This window comes from Schistocerca gregaria, chromosome 4 (genome assembly GCF_023897955.1).
Source record: "Schistocerca gregaria isolate iqSchGreg1 chromosome 4, iqSchGreg1.2, whole genome shotgun sequence".
Classification (NCBI taxonomy): domain Eukaryota; kingdom Metazoa; phylum Arthropoda; class Insecta; order Orthoptera; family Acrididae; genus Schistocerca; species Schistocerca gregaria.
The window spans coordinates 566,362,405-566,384,939 of record NC_064923.1 but is presented as its reverse complement, the minus strand read 5'-3'; the positions used below and the strand labels follow the sequence as shown (position 1 = coordinate 566,384,939).

The 22,535-nt window shown below is 42.5% G+C and overlaps 3 non-coding genes across 3 annotated transcripts; 2 read left to right on the top strand and 1 right to left on the bottom strand.

Annotated features, from left to right (window-relative positions):
• Positions 1–229: 229 nt before the first annotated feature.
• Positions 230–304, bottom strand: Trnas-cga (transfer RNA serine (anticodon CGA)). The gene has a single exon. It is a non-coding gene; the product is annotated as a tRNA-Ser (tRNA).
• A 652-nt stretch (positions 305–956) lies between these two features.
• Positions 957–1,031, top strand: Trnas-cga (transfer RNA serine (anticodon CGA)). The gene has a single exon. It is a non-coding gene; the product is annotated as a tRNA-Ser (tRNA).
• Positions 1,032–21,645: 20,614 nt separating this feature from the next.
• Positions 21,646–21,720, top strand: Trnas-cga (transfer RNA serine (anticodon CGA)). The gene has a single exon. It is a non-coding gene; the product is annotated as a tRNA-Ser (tRNA).
• Positions 21,721–22,535: the final 815 nt, after the last annotated feature.

The window sequence follows — 22,535 nt, the reverse complement described above, 5'->3', positions numbered from 1 at the left end:
CTACTGCGCTCCGTATGTCGATCGTAATAGCAGTTAGAGCTACACGCATGGGACATTCCACTCCGTAAATCGTCTGGGATTTCAATATTCCTAGATCCACAGTGTGTAGAGTATACCGCGAACACAAAATTTCGGGCGTTACCTCTCACCACGGACAATGCAGTGACAGACGGCTTTCACTTACCGATCGACAGTAGTGACATGAAACTTCCTGGCAGATTAAAACTGTGTGCCCGACCGAGACTCGAACTCGGGACCTTTGCCTTTCGCGGGCAAGTGCTCTACCAACTGAGCTACCGAAGCACGATTCACGTCCGGTACTCACAGCTTTACTTCTGCCAGTATCCGTCTCCTACCTTCCAAACTTTACAGAAGCTCTTCTGCGAACCTTGCAGAACTAGCACTCCTGAAAGAAAGGATACTGCGGAGACATGGCTTAGCCACAGCCTGGGGGATGTTTCCAGAATGAGATTTTCACTCTGCAGCGGAGTGTGCGCTGATATGAAACTTCCTGGCAGATTAAAACTGTGTGCCCGACCGAGGCTCGAACTCGGGACCTTTGCCTTTCGCGGGCAAGTGCTCTACCAACTGAGCTACCGAAGCACGACTCACGTCCGGTACTCACAGCTTTACTTCTACCAGTATCCGTCTCCTACCTTCCAAACTTTACAGAAGGTAGAGCACTTCCCCGCGAAAGGTAAAGGTCCCGAGTTCGAGTCTCGGTCGGGCACACAGTTTTAATCTGCCAGGAAGTTTCATATCAGCGCACACTCCGCTGCAGAGTGAAAATCTCATTCTGGAAACATCCCCCAGGCTGTGGCTAAGCCATGTCTCCGCAGTATCCTTTCTTTCAGGAGTGCTAGTTCTGCAAGGTTCGCAGAAGAGCTTCTGCAAAGTTTGGAAGGTAGGAGACGGATACTGGCAGAAGTAAAGCTGTGAGTACCGGACGTGAGTCGTGCTTCGGTAGCTCAGTTGGTAGAGCACTTGCCCGCGAAAGGCAAAGGTCCCGAGTTCGAGTCTCGGTCGGGCACACAGTTTTAATCTGCCAGGAAGTTTCATATCAGCGCACACTCCGCTGCAGAGTGAAAATCTCATTCTGACAGTAGTGACGTTTGCCTAGATTTGTCAGTGCTAACAGACAAGCATCACTGCGTGAAATAATCTTGTAAATCGTTGTAGGGCGTACAACGAACCTATTTATTTAGGGCAGTGTGGCGAAATTTGGTATCACTGGGCTATGGTAAAAGATGATGATGATGAGGTCCCATACTCCTAGGAGTTTAGGGGACTATGCGGGAGACCCACACCGCCCTACTAGGCGAAGTCCTAGCGGACCGTAATGGGGATGGATGATGATGATGAAGACGACACAACAACACCCAGTCATCTCGAGGCAAAAAAAGCCGACCGGCCGGGAATCGAATCCGGGACCCCCTGAGTAGGAAGCGAGAACGCTACCGCAAGACCTCAAGCTGCGGACATGGTAAAAGAATGCAGTTGCTTATAGAGCGACATCGCTTGCACCACCTATTCTAGGCTCGTACTGATATCCATTGGACGCTAGACGACTGGAAAACAAAGGCCTGGACAATGAGTCCCGATTTCAGTTGGTAAGAGCTGCTGGTAGGGTTCTGGTATGGCGCAGACCCCACGAAGCCATGGACCCAGGTTGGCAGCAAGACACTGTGCAAGCTGGCGGTGGTGGCTCAATAGTGGTGTGGATTACCTACACACGGAATGGACTGGGTCCTCTGGTCCAACTGAACGGGTAATTGACTGGCAATTGTGGCTCCATAATGGCGCTGGCTGTGTTTACATGGAATAGACTGGGCCCTCTTTTTTTAACTGAACCGATGGATTTGAGTGTGGAACAGACCCCATGAAGCTATGGACCGAGGTTGTTAACAAGGTACTGTACAATCAGGCGGTGACTCAATAATGGTGATGGTTGTGTGTAATAGAATGGATCTGGTCCAACTGAACCAATCGTTCCTGGGAATGATTACGTTCCGTTGCATGGAGACCATTTGCAGTCACTCATGGACTTCATGTTCCCAAACAACGATAGGATTTTCGTGGACGAAAATATGCCGAATCACTGGGCCACTATTGTTCGCGATTTGTCTGAAGAACGTTCTAGGAAGTTTGAGTAAATGATTTGGCCACCACTCGAATATTTATGGGAAATAATCGAGAAGTCAGTTCGTGCACTACATTCTGCACTGGCAACAGTTTTCGCTGTTATGAACCGCTATACAGACAGCGTGGCTCAATGTTTTTGCAGAAAATCCTAAGAAATTTTGGTCTTATGTCAAATCGGTAGGTGGATCAAAACAAAATGTCCAGACACTCTGTAACCAAAATGGTACTGAAACAGAGGATAACAGAATAAAGGCCGAAATACTAAATGTCTTTTCCTAAGCTGTTTCACAGAAGAAGACTGCACTGTAGTTCCTTTTCTATATTGTCGCACAGATGAAAAAATGGTAGATATCGAAATAGATGACAGAGGAATAGAAAAACAATTAAAATCGCTCAAAAGAGGAAATGTTGCTGGAACTGATGGGATACGAGTTCGATTTTACACAGAGTAAGCGAAGGAACTTGCCCCCCTTCTAGCAGCGGTGTACCGTAGGTCTCTAGAAGAGCGTAGCTTCCCAAGGATTGGAAAAGGGCACAGGTCATCCCCATTTTCAATAAGGGACGTTGAACAGATGTGCAGAACTATAGACATATATCTCTAACGTCGATCAGTTGTAGAATTTTGAAACACGTATTACGTTCGAGTATAATAAATTTTCTGGAGACTAGAAATCTACTCTGTAGGAACCAGCACGGGTTTCGAGAAAGACGATCGTGTGAAACCCAGCTCGTGCTATTCGTCCACGAGACTCAGACAGCATTAGACACATGTTCCCAGGTAGATGCCGTGTTTCTTGACTTCCACAAGGCATTCGATACAGTTCCACACAGTCGTTCAATGAACAAAGTAAGAGGCCAATTGTGTGATTGGATTGAAGAGTTCCTAGGTAACAGAACGCAGCATGTCATTCTCAATGGAGAGAAGTCTTCCGAAGTAAGAGTGATTTCAGGTGTGCCACAGGGGAGTGTCGTAGGACCGTTGCCGTTCACAGTATATATAGGGTGTTACAAAAAGGTACGGCCAAACTTTCAGGAAACATTCCCCACACACAAATAAAGAAAATATGTTATGTGGACATGTGTCCGGAAATGCTTACTTTCCATGTTAGAGCTCATTTTATTGCTTCTCTTCAAATCACATTAATCATGGAATGGAAACACACAGCAACAGAACGTAACAGCGTGACTTCAAACACTTTATTACAGGAGATGTTTAAAATGTCCTCCGTTAGCGAGGATACATGCATCCATCCTCGCATGGAATCCCTGATGCGCTGATGTAGCCCTGGAGAATGGCTTATTGCATCACAGCCGTCCACAATACGAACACGAAGAGTCTCTAAATTTGGTACCGGGGTTGCGTAGACAAGAGCTTTCAAATGCCCCCATAAATGAAAGTCAAGAGGGTTGAGGTCAGGAGAGCGTGGATGCCATGGAATTAGTACGCCTGTACCAATCCATCGGTCACCGAATCTGTTGTTGAGAAGCGTACGAACACTTCGACTGAAATGTGCAGGAGCTCCATCGTGGATGAACCACATGTTGAGTCGTACTTGTAAAGCACATGTTCTATCAGCACAGGTAGAGTATCCCGTATGAAATCATGTCGGTGAATCGAGGAAGTACAGTACATACCGACGAAACTAAAATGAGCTCTAACATGGAAATTAAGCGTTTCCGGACACATAACATCATTTCTTTATTTGTGTGTGAGGAATGTTTCCTGAAAGTTTGGCCGTAACTTTTTGTAACACCCTGTATAAATGACCTTGTGGATAACATCGGAAGTTCACTGAGGCTTTTTGCGGATGATGCTGTAGCGTCTCGAGATGTTGTATCAATGGAAAATAGTACTGAAATGCAGGAGGATCTGCAACGAATTGACGCATTTTGCAGGGAGGGGCAATTGAATCTCAATGTAGACAAGTGTAATGTGCTACGAATACATAGAAAGAAAGATCCTTTATCATTTAGCTACAATATAGCAGGTCAGCAACTGGAAGCAGTTTATTCCATAAATTATCTGGGAGTAGGCATTAGGAGTGATTTAAAATGGAATGATCATATACAATTAATCGTCGGTAAAGCAGATGCCAGACTCAGATTCATTGGAAGAATACTAAGGAAATGCAATCCGAAAACGAAGGAAGTAGGTTACAGTACACTTGTTCGCCCTCTGCTTGAATGCTGCTCAGCAGTGTGGGATCCGTACCAGATAGGGTTGATAGAAGAGATAGAGAAGATCCAACGGAGAGCAGCGCGCTCCGTTACAGGATCATTTAGTAATCGCCAAAGCGTTACGGAGATGATAGATAAACTCCAGTGGAAGACTCTGCAGGGAGACACTCATTAGCTCGGAACGGGCTTTTGTTGAAGTTTTGAGAACATACCTTCACCGAGGAGGCTAGCAGAGAAATTAGAGCCCCCACAGAGGCATACCGACAATCTTTCTTTCCACGAACAATACGAGACTGGAATAGAAGGGAGAACCACCAGAGGTACTCAAAGTACACTCCGCCACACACCGTCATGTGGCTTGCGGAGTATGTAGATGTAGATGTAGACTTCCAACGACTTGTTGAGTCCGTACCACGCCGAGTTGCTGCACAACGGCAAGCAAAAGGAGGTCCGACACCATATTATTAGGTATCCCTTGATTTTTGTCACCTCAGTCTATATTCCCTGTCCTTATTCAATGTATCTGTGACATTCAAACATACTATGTTGAAGTGTTCCTATACGTCAGACGCCGTGAGCAGCGACGCTAAATTTCCACCGGCTACAGGAACGCCTCCGCCAGACGCTCCCATAGTTGTGTAGACAGCGGTGCTCTGCTGTGATGAATCTCTTCCGCACGTGGACCAGCACGTGAGATGTATAGCGTCGTTCTGCTGTGCGGAGACCGCGCCCACGTGTGGGTGGAGGCGCGCGGGTGAAAGGAAAGAATAGCGCCCAGTGTGTCTGCCGCCTGGACCGCGGCTCTGCGGGCATTCAGCGGTAATCCCCATTCGTGTGCCGCAAATTGCTGCGAGCCGCTCTTCTGCACTCCTGGAAAGCGTGAAGCCCGAAAGAGGAAAAGAGCCGTGCGGTGTTTTACTTCGCAGACGCCCTGTCATGGCACAGTGAATGGCAAACTCACACCGCGCTTTCGCCAGGCAAGGTTGGCGAAGCACTGTTTCCACAATTGATGTCTTTCGAATAAAATAAAAAGAGGAAAAATAACGAAGTCTACATTTCAGATTTAAAGGTTACTACATTTTGATGCGACAAATTGCGTCTTTGGGACTAAGCAAGCTGAGACTGTATAAATTTATGTTTAAAATTATGTACTCCATAGACAAACCCGCAAAAATTCACGCTTATTCTGAACAAGAATATTTGTGGCATTCTTCACATGAAAGTGTTACTGACGCCGATTAAAAAGTTGTTTAGTAGAAAATACCAAATATATACTCTCTTGCAGCGTTTACCATTACATTAGCGCAAGCCAGTCACAGAAGAATAAATGAAAAGATAATTACATTTTCTTTCAATAGTCTTTAGAACATAGTGACTGCTACAGTTTTCTTTATAATTAGTAAATACGTCACTACCCGGCATTCTCCGGTTGCTTGCGTTTCCTAATTTTATACAAGACTGAAAAAGGAATAAAATCAGTCTGCACCGTAAAAACGAGCATTGTTTTTCTGACACTAATGTCGTCTATTTGCAAAATGAAAATGCTAGTTTAACACTTCCTGGCTGGTAAAAACTGTTTGATGAACTGGAGTCGACCTCTCAACCATGAAGAAAAGATACACAAACCCTATCTAAGGCTAGAGACAGGACCCCCCCAAATTAACATGATTTCTAAATTATTAAGAATCAAAAACGACATTCAGAAGCTAATACCTCCAGTAATGACTTCCCACTGCACTGATTTAAATGACAAGCAAATAACGATAGTCACGTCTCTCTCCAATTTCATCTTGATCCTCTCTTAAACTTACAAAGATTTGTTTACAACATATCAGAATTTCTGTTTCTTTATGAATGCATTAACAAATTTTGATATGAAAGCCAGCACGAAACATTACAGCAAGGAAGACATAATTTGGAACATTTCATCATACTATTAAAACGTAGTCTATCTTAAAATAATAGAATAGACTAACAAGTAAATGAAAAATGCGTAAGTGAACCGCTGTAGCCGCGGTTTGGCGTTTTAAGCCATAATTTTAATAAAAAGTAAACATTAGTTAGCTTAATTGAAATATTTAAGCATTAGTTATAAAAAAGGAATACAATATAATTGTAAAAGAGTAAAGGAGTAAGAATACTTTAGATTAGAATTCGTTTGTTTTTGTGTAGGTTTAAGTGTAACAGAGACAACAGTGTCTCTCTCTCACTTTGTTCAGATCATTCTGATAGTTCATTTTTGTTCGATCTCCTTGTTTCTTCACTGAATGCTCATTTTGGTTCAACGTTAGCTCATGTGAGCGTTGTGTATCTTGAATTGTGAAAATATAACAGACCAAAGTATCGACAAACATTAATTTCTACAAAATACCCTACACTCGTTAAGAAGGCGTAATATGAGGCGAAGTTAACTAATTAAGTTTCAGTTTTATTTAAAGTGCAATTCAGTACTACTTTTGTGAAAAATCAATTTAATTAACTTCTAATGATTCATTTGGAAACCGTCTTGAGAAAATATAACTGTTAAATCGTTTCGTTATGCAACGCAGCGGTAGTCCATTGTTCAATAATCAGCCATGTAACCTGTAAGCCTAACATCTCTGGTTGCTGCAGAAAGCAAGCAGTGAAATTATTTTTGCCACGAAAAAGCAGTATCAAAATATAACCAAAGTACATTTCAGTGTTCTGCCTTAAAATTATAAAACCAAACAAAGACATTTTTTATCTTTGATTATTTTCTACCAGTGAAGTAAGTCAACGACGTTTAATTCACGATAACAGTAAATTGTATCTAAACCGTATTCTGGATAGTTTTGTCTTCTTCCACGTCCTCGAGATACATCGATGTGTGTTTCATAATAAAATCTTCTGCTAGACCTTAACAAGAAAGAAGCCACGTAAGCACATCGAACTTTTAATAAGACCGTCAATAAAAACGGCCTGGGGAATACCAGATTAAATACCCTGGCGCATGCCACCATGGGACCCGATATCAAGTAGAAGTCCAGCTCGAAACTACAGAAAAGATTTTGAAAATCCAATAATAAGACGGAGCAGGCTTTGATCCTAATCTCACCAACGCATAAGAAACGGAATTTAGCCCACTACAGAGAGAAAGAAGAATTCAACAAGACAACGGAGAAGAATTCGGAGTTCAGCCGGACTACGAGGCGACTGGAATCTACAATTAATATGAAACAGCCTGGACTAAAACAACAAACCACATAACTGGTAATTATCGTTTATTTGAAACATTTATTAATCCAAAAGTCACGAATGGTTAGTGAAGTGTTATTATTAATTTTGTGTATTGTAAATTTTTATTGTAACTAATTTGTGATTCTCTTTGTTTCATGCTCCTGTCTTTTATTAATTCATGATATCTACATAACTTCACTGAGAGAATATTCATCAGTGAACGTTTATCTGCATACTGAAGTCTGCCGGTGAAACTGCACACGATTACGAAAGGTAGATACACCGGTATTTAAAAGCTTGCCTTTAGGGTAGCAGCTTCATCTTGATGAGTAGTAGTGCAGTAATTTAGACTATTAATTAATTGAAGGCAAGATGTTTTGCATTTAGTGCTAAGCAGTTAGAACAGTGTGAATTTCGCCTGTTAGGTGTGTGTTAACAATGACAGGGAACAGATTTTTTGAGAGAGTTTATTGGGATTTTTGGCGATAGTACATTATAATTTCCAGGATAGTATCTAAGGCTCTCGTGTTCATATGGCAATGGTTAGGACCAGTAGAACAAGGATGCATGTCGATAGAGTTATAGAGGTCGGATCATGACAAAATTTACTAGATTTTGATAATAATGTAACAGAAAGCATGCCTATGCCAGTAGTTAATAGTTAATAACTTCGAATCATCGAACCCAGGTCCCTCTGCCCCGATTATTGAACATAGTGAGACTAATTCGGAAACAGTTTTACTAGACAAGATTGAGGAACACATAGAGTCAGTTGTAAAATGGGCGGAGTACCTGTCTGGCAAGTGGTTTCTGATTCGCTTACGGCTCTTCTAATGAAATTAGACGGAAAACAGGAAGAAAGTGATAAGCGGTTATCAGAGAGAGATAAAGAAGGGGAAAGCAGACAGGAAAAAAAGAACAGAGAATGGCAAGCAGAATGGGGATAAAAAGATCTATGACGATTTACATCAGGTCCAAATAAGTAGGCTGAAATAAGCAGGACGTACGGAAGCTTACAAGCCTCAGTTGCTCTGTTAAAATTAAGCGTACAACGTTCGGAAGAGAGACAAATTCAGATTAAAAAGACTGTCGAAATTGCTTCTGCTATTCCGTCAGCCATGATCGAAGATTTCAAAGCCGAACTTCGGCAAATTAAAGACAAAGTAATATTTGAACTGTCTAAATGGAAGGCGAAATTAAGAGAAATGCTGAGTCACGCGAAAGAGACGTCTTAGTCAGAAACAGTAAAGAGCAGGGTATTTTTCCAACTAAGACGAAGCTGAGCGAAACTGAATCTCCTTGGTATACATACGTCAATGAGCATATTATACCAGGACCGTATTCTTAAAGCATAGATTAGCCCCAAAGTTGCTGACCGTTTTTGTCATTTTTAAAACTTGAAGAGAGCATTATTCAAATGGTTCAAATGGCACTGAGCTCTATGGGACTTAACATCGGAGGTCATCAGTCCCCCTGAACTACTTAAACCTAACTAATCTAAGGACATCACACACATCTGTGCCGAGACAGGATTCGAACCTGCTTCCGTAGCGGTCGCGCGGTTCCAGGCTGAAGCCCCTAGAACCGCTCGGCCACAGCATTGTTAAAAAATCGTCAGTTCCAGACTTATTCTTCGGAGATTGATATCCCACATTCGATAGTATTCATAAATGATTTCGGAACTTCTTTCCACGATCGTGGAACGAACACCATAAAGTAAAATTCGTTGTGTAGCACATTATTGGCGGTGCTACCTTCTGGGCAAATGAAGTTGTGGATTTGTGTGACACATACGAAGAGCCTGAAAGGATATTTATTGCCAAATTTAGGTCTTATAGCAAACAAGAAAAGCTGAGGATAAAGGTTTATGGTTTTGAATACTACAAGCCCTGGAAAGGTAGCTTACGGAAATATTTCGAGCGCTACATTGATAGAACACGGTATTGGGACGATCCTATCTCACCTCGCGAAGTACTGCGAATATTGAAAGCCAAGTTAACTGTCAATATTTGAGAAAATTTGATTTACGTACCAGACACCGACCTTGAATCTTTTTTGTCAATAGTTGGGTCCCTTGATTTTATTCAAGAGGACCTCCAACGAATGAACGGAAACGTGAATAATGAAAATTTTGGTGGAAATTCTATGGAAAATAACAACATTAATATTAATGGAAATAACCAGTATCGGAACAGTAATAACTACAACCGAAATAGAAATAACCACGAAAATGTAAGTGGGAGTGGGAATGGAAAGTTTGCCTATCAGCCAACTTCACCCACTAATTTTAACCAGAACTTACAGAGTCCTTTAACAACCAGAATTCAAACCGATACCGTCTGTTGCTTCTGTTGTTGCTACTGAACGGCATTTATAGATTGAAATACCAATTAATCAGCCAAAGTAACAAAATTGTGGCCTCAAATCGGTCATAGTGTGCACAGTAGACGTTACGGAAGAGTCTCGTGTTGCCTTTCGAAACTGGTAGCAGATAATCAGGGAAGCGATGATGGAAATCGAATACTAATGTTACGATATAGCGACGGCACTTAGAAAAGAACGCAGAAAGTGTAAATCAGTAAAGACAACACGGCACAGGCCATCATTACGGCGTGTATCAATGATATACCCGTAGATGTAGTTATAGATACTGGGGCTACTACTTCCGTGATAAGCTTTATTTTGCACGAGTAGGCCAGTTAAAAAAGCCAGAATCCGTTTTTCTTGTTTAAGAAATGTAATATTACTGGAGTTTTAGGGGGACACTCACAGACTGTATAGTTTCAGATACAGACCGATGTTGTAATCCAAAAGAAAGTACTGAAAAGCCCTTTCTTGGTATTGAATTAATTATGGGGTTCTTGTATTTGGGATGGAGTTTCCTGTTCGAGGGTAAAACTATGATGGACCTCGTGGAAGGGACATTATTTTTAGAAAGTAAAGCTAACAATATAGAGCTGGAGCTTGCGAAAATGCTGGACACTCACAGTAAATACTGACAGATAATTGACATAAAATGCTTCAGTACAGTTATACTGAACACTGAAGCTGAGATTAGTTTTGTATGATGCCCATAATCGGTAGGAGGTAGAGATTTCAGAACTTATGAGTATTAAAGTGACTGAATTCACGCATTTGATACCGGAGCAGCAAAACGCACTTGGTAATCTGTTGAATAATTATCGTAATGTATTGCACGACAAGCTTGGAATTATAAAGGAATACGTGTATCGTATGGGAACTCATAACTACAGAATCTTCTGTCGATATTTTTGCCCTCTATTCTGGTCCAAAGAAAATGCAATGACCAAATATATCCGTAAAATGTTAAATTGTCAGATCATTGAGCCGTCACGTTCTTCGTACAATAGTCTGATACGCGCAGTGACCAAGTCAGATAGTAGCAATCATTTAGTTTTACACACGTGGGACATTAACAAAATAATTGTATCTGTCCGGACGCGACCAGAAAACTCAGAGCATCTATTGCAGTAATTCTAGAGAGTGGAATACTTAACATCTGTTTAAAATACTCATGCTGGCAGGTCAAAGTAAAGAATCTAGGAAGTACACAGTCTTCATCACCTCTGGTTGGAGCTATCAGTTTTGAGCAATGCCGTTTGATCTAAACGAAATAGTCTTTTTTATCGAAGCGCTGGATACTGTATTGAGACCAGAGCTGCAAGATAAGGTTACTGTATATGTAGATGATCCGCAGATAGCCACAGAAACGTGCGAAGAACACCTTGAATTACTAAAAAGTGTATCTGATATGGTGTTTTCGCGAACCTGGCGTACTCTGAATTTGGTAGGAATCAGATTAAGTTTTTAGGCTCTATTATAAATCATTAGGAATAAAATCAGATCCCAAGAAGTTGGATGCTATCATAAACTTCCCACATCCCACTAACAAGAAACAACTAAAATCATTTCTGGGCCTCGCTTCATTTCTCCCGTAAATTCGTGCCCAATCAGTCGCTGAACAACGATCGTTTTGTTGAGTTTATTACGGAAGATTCAGAAGGATGTAGGTTGCAGTAGGTACTGGGAGGTGATGAAGCTTGCACAAGATAGAGTAGCATGGAGAGTTGCATCAAACCAGTCTCAGGACTGAAGACAACAACAACAACAACAACATTACGGAACAATAAGCCACGGTATTGGTCACCACTATGTGCAGAAGCTTATGAACAAACAAACCCTCCTTAACACAATCAGATAGTTTGCATTGTAGAAACATGAATGAGGATTTTTGCTCGGCTGTGGATGCGTCATTGACAGGATTAGGTGCTTGCTTATTTCAAGTAAATAACAATGATGATCAACAGGAAATCAAAATTATAGGTTTTGCCAGCCGGATTTTGTGCGACTGTGAGTGAGGTTATACTTTTGCAGAATTTGAAGTCTTTGCCGTAAAATGGGCTTTGGAAAAATTTAACTGTTTCGTGTATGGAAAACGAATTAAAGTGTACTGTGACCACCAATCAGTAACCTTTTTATCGTTGCATCGAATACGCCATGAGAGGCTTGCCAGATGGGCGTAGGCACTGCGAAGTTATGACTTAGAAATAATCTATGTAAAAGCAAGGGACAATATCGTGGCCGACGCTCTTTCTAGATTACAACTACATGAAATAGTTGAGTAGTATCCAGTTTTAAAGTCTTATTAGTTAAAAATTCCCTGTTTCGGAAACAATACCTAAATATGTGCAGCAACATGGCAAATTGACAAGATAATGACGTTCAATGGAGTAAAATTGAGAAAACTTCACTTTAAGACAGTGATCCAGGTATTGCAAGCAAGTACAAGCTGTGTACTGATGTATTATTCTACAAGAGTAGCGATGTAGTTAATACATAGAAAGTTTGCACCCCTTCGCAGTGTCCTTAAAGTTTCATTTGATTTGATCATTATACGTGGGGACATTTCGCGTTTGAACGGCGTTCAGGCAAAATGCTTAATATCCAAACGTGGAGAGTAAGCTAACTACAGTGTTAAAAAGTTGCATAACATTTCAAAAGGCTAAACCTAGCAATAAATACTAGCTATAAATCTCACAAAACCGTTCTAACTGGTATCTTGTGATTTTTCTGATGCATTGCTGTCGGTCAGAGGCAGCGTTAAATATATTGTAACACTGTACGAATTATTTAGTAAGTACGTTAAGTTGTATCCAACAAAAGTTCCAACTGCTATGGCCAATAGTACATTTACATCTACATGACTACTCTGCAATTCACATTTAAGTGCTTGGCAGAGGGTTCATCAAACCACAATCATACTATCTCTCTACCATTCCACTCCCTAACAGCGCGCGGGAAAAACGAACACCTAAACCTTTATGTTCGAGCTCTGATTTCTCTTATTTTATTTTGATGATCATTCCTACCTATGTAGGTTGGGTTCAAAAAAATATTTTCGCATTCGGAAGAGAAAGTTGGTGACTGACATTTCGTAAAAAGATCTCGCTACGACGAAAAACGTCTTTGCTGTAATGACTTCCATCCCAATTCACGTATCATATCTGCCACACTCTCTCTCCTGTTACGTGATAATAAAAAACGAGCTGCCATTTTTTGCACCCTTTCGATGTCCTCCGTCAATCCCACCTGGTAAGGATCCCACACCGCGCAGCAATATTCTAACAGAGGACGAACGAGTGTCGGGTAAGCTGTCTCTTTACTTGACTTGTTGTATCTTCTAAGTGTCCTGCCAATGAAACTCAACCTTTGGCTCGCCTTCCCCGCAATATTATCTATGTCGTCTTTCCAACTGAAGTTGTTCGTAATTTTAACACCCAGGTACTTAGTTGAATTGACAGCCTTGAGAATTGTACTATTTATCGAGTAATCGAATTCCAGCGGATTTCTTTTGGAACTCATGTGGATCACCTCACACTTTTCGTTATTTAGCGTCAACTGCCACCTGCCACACCATACAGCAATCTTTTCTAAATCGCTTTGCAACTGATACTGGTCTTCGGATGACTTTACTAGACGGTAAATTACAGTATCGTCTGCGAACCACCTAAGAGAACTGTTCAGATTGTCACCCGGGTCATTTATATAGATCAGGAACAGCAGAGGTCCCAGGACGCTTCCCTGGGGAACACCTGATATCACTTCAGTTTTACTCGATGATTTGCCGTCTATTACTACGAACTGCGACCTTCCCGACAGGAAATCACGAATCCAGTCGCACAACTGAGACGATACCCCATAGGCCCGCAGCTTGATTAGAAATCGCTTGTGAGGAACGATGTCAAAAGCTTTCCAGAAATCTAGAAATACGGAATCAACTTGAGATCCCCTGTCGATAGCGGCCATTACTTCACGCGAATAAAGAGCTAGCTGCGTTGCACAATAGCGATGTTTTCTGAAACCATGCTGATTACGTATCAATAGATCGTTTCCTTCGAGGTGATTCATAATGTTTGAATACAGTATATGCTCCAAAACAATACTGAAAACCAATGTCAACGATATAGGTCTGTAGTTAGATGGATTAGTCCTACTACCCTTATGAAACACTGGTGCGACCTGTAGGTACAGATCTATCGGTGAGCGAGCGGTTGTATATGAGTGCTAAGGAGGGAGTTATTCTATCAGCGTAATCTGAAAGGAACCTAATCGGTATACAATCTGGACCTGGAGACTTGCCCGTATCAAGCGATTTGAGTTGCTTCGCAACCCCTAAGGTATCTACTTCTAAGAAACTAATGCTAGCAGCTGTTCGTGTTTCAAATTCTGGAATATTCCATTCGTCTTCCTTGGTGAAGGAATTTCGGGAAACTGCGTTCAATAACTCCGCTTTAGCGGCACAGTCGTCGGTAACAGTACCATCGGCACTGCGCAGCGAAGGTATTGACTGCGTCTTGCCGCTTGTGTACTTTACATACGACCAGAATTTCTTCGGATTTAATACCAAATTTCGAAACAATGTTTCCTTGTGGAACCTATTAAAGGCATCTCGCATTGAAGTCCGTACCAAATTTCGCGCGTCAATTTTAGCCAGTCTTCGGGATTTCACGTTCTTCTGAACTTTGCATGCTTTTTCCGTTGCCTCTGCAACAGCGTACGGATCATTAAACATTACAGGGTGTTACAAAAAGGTACGGCCAAACTTTCAGGAAACTTTGCTCACACACAAAGAAAGAAATATGTTATGTGGATATGTGTCCGGAAACGCTTACTTTCCATGTTAGAGCTCATTTTATTGCTTCTCTTCAAATCACATTAATCATGGAATGGAAACACACAGCAACAGAACGTAACAGCGTGACTTCAAACACTTCGTTACAGGAGATGTTCAAAATGTCCTCCGTTAGCGAGGATACATGCATCCATCCTCCATCGCATGGAATCCCTGATGCGCTGGTGCAGCCCTGGAGAATGGCGTATTGTATCACAACCGTCTACAATACGAGCACGAAGAGTCTCTACAATTGGTACCGGGGTTGCGTAGACAAGAGCTTTCAAATGCCCCCATAAATGAAAGTCAAGAGGGTTGAGGTCAAGCGTGCTTCGAGGCCATGGAATTCGTCCGCCTCTACCAATCCACCGGTCACCGAATTTGTTGTTGGGAAGCGTACGAACACTTCGTCTGAAATGTGCAGGAGCTCCATCGTGCATGAACTACATGTTGTGTCGTACTTGTAAAGGCACATGTTGTAGCAGCACAAGTAGAGTATCCCGTATGAAATCATGGCGATGAATCGAGGAAGTACAGTACATACTGACGAAACTAAAACGAGCTCTAACATGGAAATTAAGTGTTTCCGGACACATGTCCACATAACATCTTTTCTTTATTTGTGTGTGAGGAATGTTTCCTGAAAGTTTGGCCGTACCTTTTTGTAACACCCTGTATATCTCACTGGTAGGAAAAACCGACGCTATTTTATCTGATAACGTGCCATATTTTAATGGACATAAATGAAAAGCCTGTATGTTAGAACATAAGACGAGGCATATTTTTGTATCCGGATTCAATCCTAAAGCAAACCCAGTAGTATGGATCTTTAGAGTATTTGATATGTTTATAACATCTTGTGCTACAAAACTACAGTCTAAGTGGATCGATTACGTAACAGTATTTGAAAGTGTTTTTGACAATTTCCCTCGCTCATCCGCTAAGCATAAGCCATTTGAGGTAATGTTTGATGAGATGAAGAAGATTGAGTCATTAGACTCACTTGCTTGAGTACCTGTGCTAGCTGGCAACAAGGACGAACAAACAAGCTGCGCCAATAAGAGAAAATTGCAATACGATAAAAAACTTGCACGAACCATGCAGTACAGAACAGGGGTTAAAATACTTGTGAAAGCCCATCCTAAAGCTTCACTCTTAAAAAAGAAAAATAAGAAGCAGCAAGCTCTATATTTTGGACATATGCCATTCTAGATATCCCTCACGAAGGAAGGTATCTGCTCACTTACTAAGAAACGAGGCAAATAAAAGCCCTCTTTCCCCATGACGACATTAAAAGATTGTACGAATAAAATTATTTGTTTTTTGTCCTGTACGTAGCGTAAATAGTAATTACGTAGTTTTAAGCGATACAGTGATGGACTTTTAACGAGCCTTCAGCTCAATAATTCAACATAATAATGAATTGTTTTAATGGTTTCCATAAAGAGCTTTCAGGTCGACCATCAACTTTGTAATGAAGTGTTTCAATAATTTTCGTAACGAGACTTAAGCTCTATAGAAAACTGATAGAGACATAGTTTAAATACCCTTCAGATATGACTACGTTCCATTTTTTATTAAATGTTAACTGATGTTCCTCCAAGTCACGTAAGACTAATTATTTAGTAATTGCAATATGCAAAATGTATTACTGATCCAACGATGAGCGTGTTGTGCAGATAAAATTTATGTCTGTTGACGAGTTAAGTATAAACAGACTATTGACTCATCAAGAACGAAGTTCGATTTGAATCCAGTTACGTCGTTTGGATCTAACATACAGATGAATATTTTCGCTTAATTGTACCGAGACTAGTGATTTTGCTCGCTGTATGTGTTGTTATAAAGGCTAACTGCGAATACCAGCGCCTGCTAAACTCTCGATTAGACAAGTTAACTTTCATTGCCCATGTGTACAGAATCTGGTAACTTTAAATGAATGCAATTAAATGTATCTAATTCTGCTGTGTAACTGTGAAAGGGCTCGTTGATACGTGCCAAAGCATAATTTGTGAAATAAACTGTTCTTATAGTCTTCAGAATAATGCACGAATTTTCTAGTTCATGGTTGTGCGCAAGGCAAACAGAACAAATCTTGGTGACATAAGCAGCTGGGCAATTGGTGCACAAGCACAACTTGTTAGTGTGGGTTGCCTACATTCAGGGTCAAGCATACATTCAGCAGCAAACCTTTTGTTCTCTTTAGAATGACAGGTCCTTAACCTATTGTTCTGCTAAGAGGACTATGACCAACTGGGGATATACATCCTTCCAATAACCTCCACCCATCTCCCTCCTCATACCCCTTTCCCTCCTCCCCGTACACTTTTCATATCAATTTGAATGAGTTATTAATTATCAATCATTTAATTAACCCCTCCCCTTGTGGGAAACCCCAACCCTCCCCCCCTCTCTTCTCCGTCTGGAAATTGGCGGGAAAAAGACTCAGCTGATTGGCCGGTTGGTGGGAAATCGATTGCAGTGAATGGAATTTTCTTTGTGCACTTTAATCAATGTGTAGAATATTGTTTACTTAAACAGTTTATGGGATACAAGGCAATATATGGAATATAATTTTTTATTTAAAGAATTTGGTGGGAAATTGATTGCAGTGCTTTTTTTAAACAGTTTTTGGTAGACAAGGCAATGTATGGAATGTTGTTTATTTAAACAATTTATGGAATACAAGGTGGTGTTTGGAATATAGTTTATTTATTTAGTTAAAGAATTAGTCAAGAAATTGACTGCAGTGTGTGGAATACTGTTTTTTAAACATTTTGTAGGTGACAAAGCAGTATGGAATACTTGAACAATTGCGACACTATTTTATTCTAATTACTCATGGAAATACTGAGAGGGCCTAGTTTATATGTGCCGCCAGAGTCAGGAATATTAAGGCTCTTATTTTTTATTTTCCTCGAATCACACGGGTGTCCAAGCACGGACAGGAAATTCAGAACAGTCAAATATCTAAAAGATCAAGATAAATTTCGAAACCCACTGGCACTTTCTGCAGATGGATAAATTAGTAGTATCTCAGAGGCGAGCTATTTTGTGCATATGGAGAAACATACAGCAGTGATGTTGCAGTGATAGTTAAACCCCGAGAAAGCGGTTTACTGGTCGTGAATGGAGTGAAGTGCAGTACAGTAGCAACAGTTTGTGGTATCCCGTGTCATCAGCGCACCGGCACGAAGATCAAAACCGCACATTATGCTAATTACAGAAACGTTACTTAATACCACCGACCAAGGACCGCATATCGGCCTCCTTTGATCTCGCAAGCCGCAAACAAAGCATCATGTTGCGTCATTTTGTTGATCAGGAAATTACGGACTCGCTTCCTGTCTCTGTCTTTCACAAAAGACCACTCCCTGTTTATCTGTATGAACCAACGTCTCGAAACATGCAGATGGAGTTTTTCGTCTCTCCTCAAAATACAGTGTACCTATTGGCTAATGCCGGGCAGAAAGGGAAAGCTGACGCAATTTCGATAGCTAGAATAGATTGAAATAATTCATTTGCACTGCTCTATCAAATTTATTGTTTAATAATGTACAGGAGTCAAATAGCTAGCTTAAAACACTCACCTCCACCTTAAGCTGATCCTTCTTCATATCAAACCACATTTTCAACGTTTGAGCATCACACACAAGCGTTACGAAAACAAAGTCATGAAATTTCCACCACAAACAGATCGTAGCACTAAATATATCCAAGGTATCGGACACACCGACGTTTGAGAGCTGAAACACACTCCGTCCACGCAGTGCTTCCATTAAACATATATGATTTTTTTAAAAATCTATCGATCACACAAAATAGCGATCGAAAGGCGCCTGCCGTCTGCCGGATACTTCTGCCCCACGCTGGCCATGGCTTCCGGGGAGGAATGCATGAGTGATGGTAATACAAATATCGGAAACAATAAATTGATCAGTCCGGAAATTGACGTTGTGATAAGGCTTTTAAAGCACTGTAGAATTCCTAAACAGGTCCTCTCCGCTACATTCGTATGGGACAGTAACAACAACAAATACCTCTGCAAGACAGAGCCCACTGCATTGTATTGAGAAGCACTAAACGCAACACACTTAAGCCACGATCCAATCTATAGTACACTACTGGCCAATAAAATTGCTACACCAACAAGAAATGCAGACGATAAATGAGTATTCATTAGACAAATATATTATACTAGAACTGACATGTGATTACATTTTCACGCAGTTTGCGTGCATAGATCCTGAGAAATCAGTACCGAGAACAACCACCTCTGGCCTTGATACGCCTGGGCATTGAGTCAAACAGAGCTTGGATGACGCGTACAGGTACAGCTGCCCATGCAGCTTCAACACGATACCACAGTTCATCAAGACTAGTGACTGGCGTATTGTGACGAGCCAGTTTCTCGGCCACCATTGACCAGACGTTTTCAATTGGTGAGAGATCTGGAGAATGTGCTGGCCAGGGCAGCAGTCGAACATTTTCTGTATCCAGAAAGGCCCGTACAGGACCTGCAACATGCTGTCGTGCATTATCCTGCTGAAATGTAGGGTTTCGCAGGGATCGAGTGAAGGGTAGAGCCACAAGTCGTAACACATCTGAAATGTAACGTCTACTATTCAAAGTGCCGTCAATGCGAACAAGAGGTGACTGAGGCGTGTAACCAATGGCACCCCATACCATCACGCCGTGTGATACGCTAGTATGGTGATGACGAACACACGCTTCCAATGTGCGTTCACCGCGATGTCGCCAAACACGGATGCGACCGTCATTATACTGCAAACAGAACCTGGATTCATCCGAAAAAGTGACGTTTTGCCATTCGTGCACCCAGGTTCGTCGTTGAGTACACCATCGCAGGAGCTACTTTCTGCGACGCAGCGTCGAGGGTAACCGCAGCCATGGTGCCCGAGCTGATAGTCCATGCTGCTGCAAACGTCGTCGAACTGTTCGTGCAGATGGTTGTTGTGTTGCAATCGTCCCCCCCTCTGTTGACTCAGGGATCGAGAAGTGGCTGCTCGATCCATCACAGCCACGAGGATAAGTTGCCTGTCACCTTGACTGCTAGTGATACGAGGCCGTTGGGATCCAGCACGGCGTTCCGTATTACCCTCCTGAACCCACCGATTCCATATTCTGCTAACAGTCATTGGATCTCGACCAACGCAAGAAGCAATGTCGCGATACGATAAACCGCAATCGCGATAGGCTACAATCCTACCAAGTCGGAAACGTTATGGTACGCCACCAGCGCCAACCTTGTCTGAATGCTCTAATCATTTGCATATCACAGCATCTTCTTCCTGTCGGTTAAATTTCGCGTCTGTAGCACGTCATCTTTGTGGTGTAGCATTTTTAATGGCCCGTAGTGTAATAAGCTGTCCTCTCTAGGTGTCAGAGATCGCTATCAGTCGGGAACTTGACATCGCAATTCGGTTTTTAAAGCACTATAGAATGATTAAATTGTTTCTCTCCGCTACCTTAGGAAAGAGGAGGAAGAAGGGTTCATTGGCTGATAGGACTGAGGCAACAGCAAATACCACTGCAAGACAGAGTCCACTGCGACGTACTGAGAAGCACTAAGCATTACGCACTTAAACCACTATCAAGTACGTAGCAGTAGTTGCCGTGGCTAGTTGTCGGAGACTGCTGAAACACTCGCACATCCGGCACGCTGGTATCCCCATGTCCACTCCCAGCGCGCCGCCGCGCCAATGCTCAGAGGTCGATGAAAACTACCGCCGCGGCCGCAGCGACAGTCGTGGACATGCTTGTATGGCAGAGTACACCACCCACACCTATGGAGGGCATCCACACTGCCATGGGCAAGTTCAGAAAGGGTGGCACATCCTTTGTACCTACCCGTCAGTGACAGGCTGAGCTAATCCGCAACTGTCGGTCGCCGTAGTCTAGTGACCACTTCTGCCGACAGCCACGGCCCACTGCAAAACAAACGCCGCCAGCCGCCGTGCACTGCGAAACAAACAGCTGCGGCTCGGATTTGTACAGTAGTTCTAACCAATGTCACCCCGACATAGATCCCCCAGTTTACAAAACCCACCTTACCCATTCCGACACAGCGATGTTGTTGGCTATAACCCCCGAATTTTATCACGGAAATATAGATTCTCTCGAATGAGATTTTCACTGTGCAGCGGAGTGTGCGCTGATATGAAACTTCCTGGCAGATTAAAACTGTGTGCCCGACCGAGACTCGAACTCGGGACCTTTGCGTTTCGCGGGCAAGTGCTCTACCAACTGAGCCACCGAAGCACGACTCACGTCCGGTACTCACAGCTTCACTTCTGCCAGTATCCGTCTCCTACCTTCCAAACTTTACAGAAGGTAGAGCACATGCCCGCGAAAGGTAAAGGTCCCGAGTTCGAGTCTCGGTCGGGCACACAGTTTTAATCTGCCAGGAAGTTTCATATCAGCGCACACTCCGCTGCAGAGTGAAAATCTCATTCTGGAAACATCCCTCAGGCTGTGGCTAAGCCATGTCTCCGCAGTATCCTTTCTTTCAGGAGTGCTAGTGCTGCAAGGTTCGCAGAAGAGCTTCTGCAAAGTTTGGAAGGTAGGAGACGGATACTGGCAGAAGGAAAGCTGTGAGTACCGGACGTGAGTCGTGCTTCGGTAGCTCAGTTGGTAGAGCACTTGCCCGCGAAAGGCAAAAGTCCCGAGTTCGAGTCTCGGTCGGGCACACAGTTTTAATCTGCCAGGAAGTTTCATATCAGCGCACACTCCGCTGCAGAGTGAAAATCTCATTCTGGAAACATCCCTCAGGCTGTGGCTAAGCCATGTCTCCGCAGTATCCTTTCTTTCAGGAGTGCTAGTGCTGCAAGGTTCGCAGAAGAGCTTCTGTAAAGTTTGGAAGGTAGGAGACGGATACTGGCAGAAGTAAAGCTGTGAGTACCGGACGTGAGCCGTGCTTCGGTAGCTCAGTTGGTAGAGCACTTGCCCGCGAAAGGCAAAGGTCCCGAGTTCGAGTCTCGGTCGGGCACACAGTTTTAATCTGCCAGGAAGTTTTAGATTTATCTCTTTTATACAAGTTATTTTCGAAGACAGAAAAAATCAGGACATCGCTAAAGTATTGTTACTTTTTGCGAATATTCTGTAACAATATGTCATTAGCTACATTTCCTCTAAGTATTTCCTCATCAGGCAGAAAACAAATATCTGTTCTAATCAGCTTAATATCTGTTACGTCCTGCATCACAGAACCAGAATACTAACTTCACATTTGTCTCAAGAAAGAGTGCCAGTCTCAACACATGCTCAGACGCAGACATACGGAAAATAGAGCAAACACACTGCACTGTAGAATATGTCGTTGCAGGTTACTGAATGCATTCGAGTACAGTACTGTATTATGCCGCCCAACCAGAAAAATAGTGCATTTGCTCTAGCTGTTGACAGCTCTACTGCATTTACAATTATTTTTTCAGAATATGTGGCGAGAACTGATATAACTGCAAGCGCAGAAGTGACATAAAATCGATCAAATTAAGAAAAATAACGGAAAATACCCCCCCCCCCCCCATGAACCATGGACCTTGCCGTTGGTGGGGAGGCTTGTGTGTCTCAACGATACAGATAGCCGTACCGTAGGTGCAACCACAACGGAGGGGTATCTGTTGAGAGGCCAGACAAACGTGTGGTTCCTGAAGAGGGGCAGCAGCCTTTTCAGTAGTTGCAGGGGCGTCTGGATGGTTGACTGATCTGGCCTTATAACATTAACCAAAACGGCTTGGCTGTTGCGGTACTGAAAACGGCTGAAAGCAAGGGGAAACTGCAGCCGTAATTTTTTCCGAGTGCA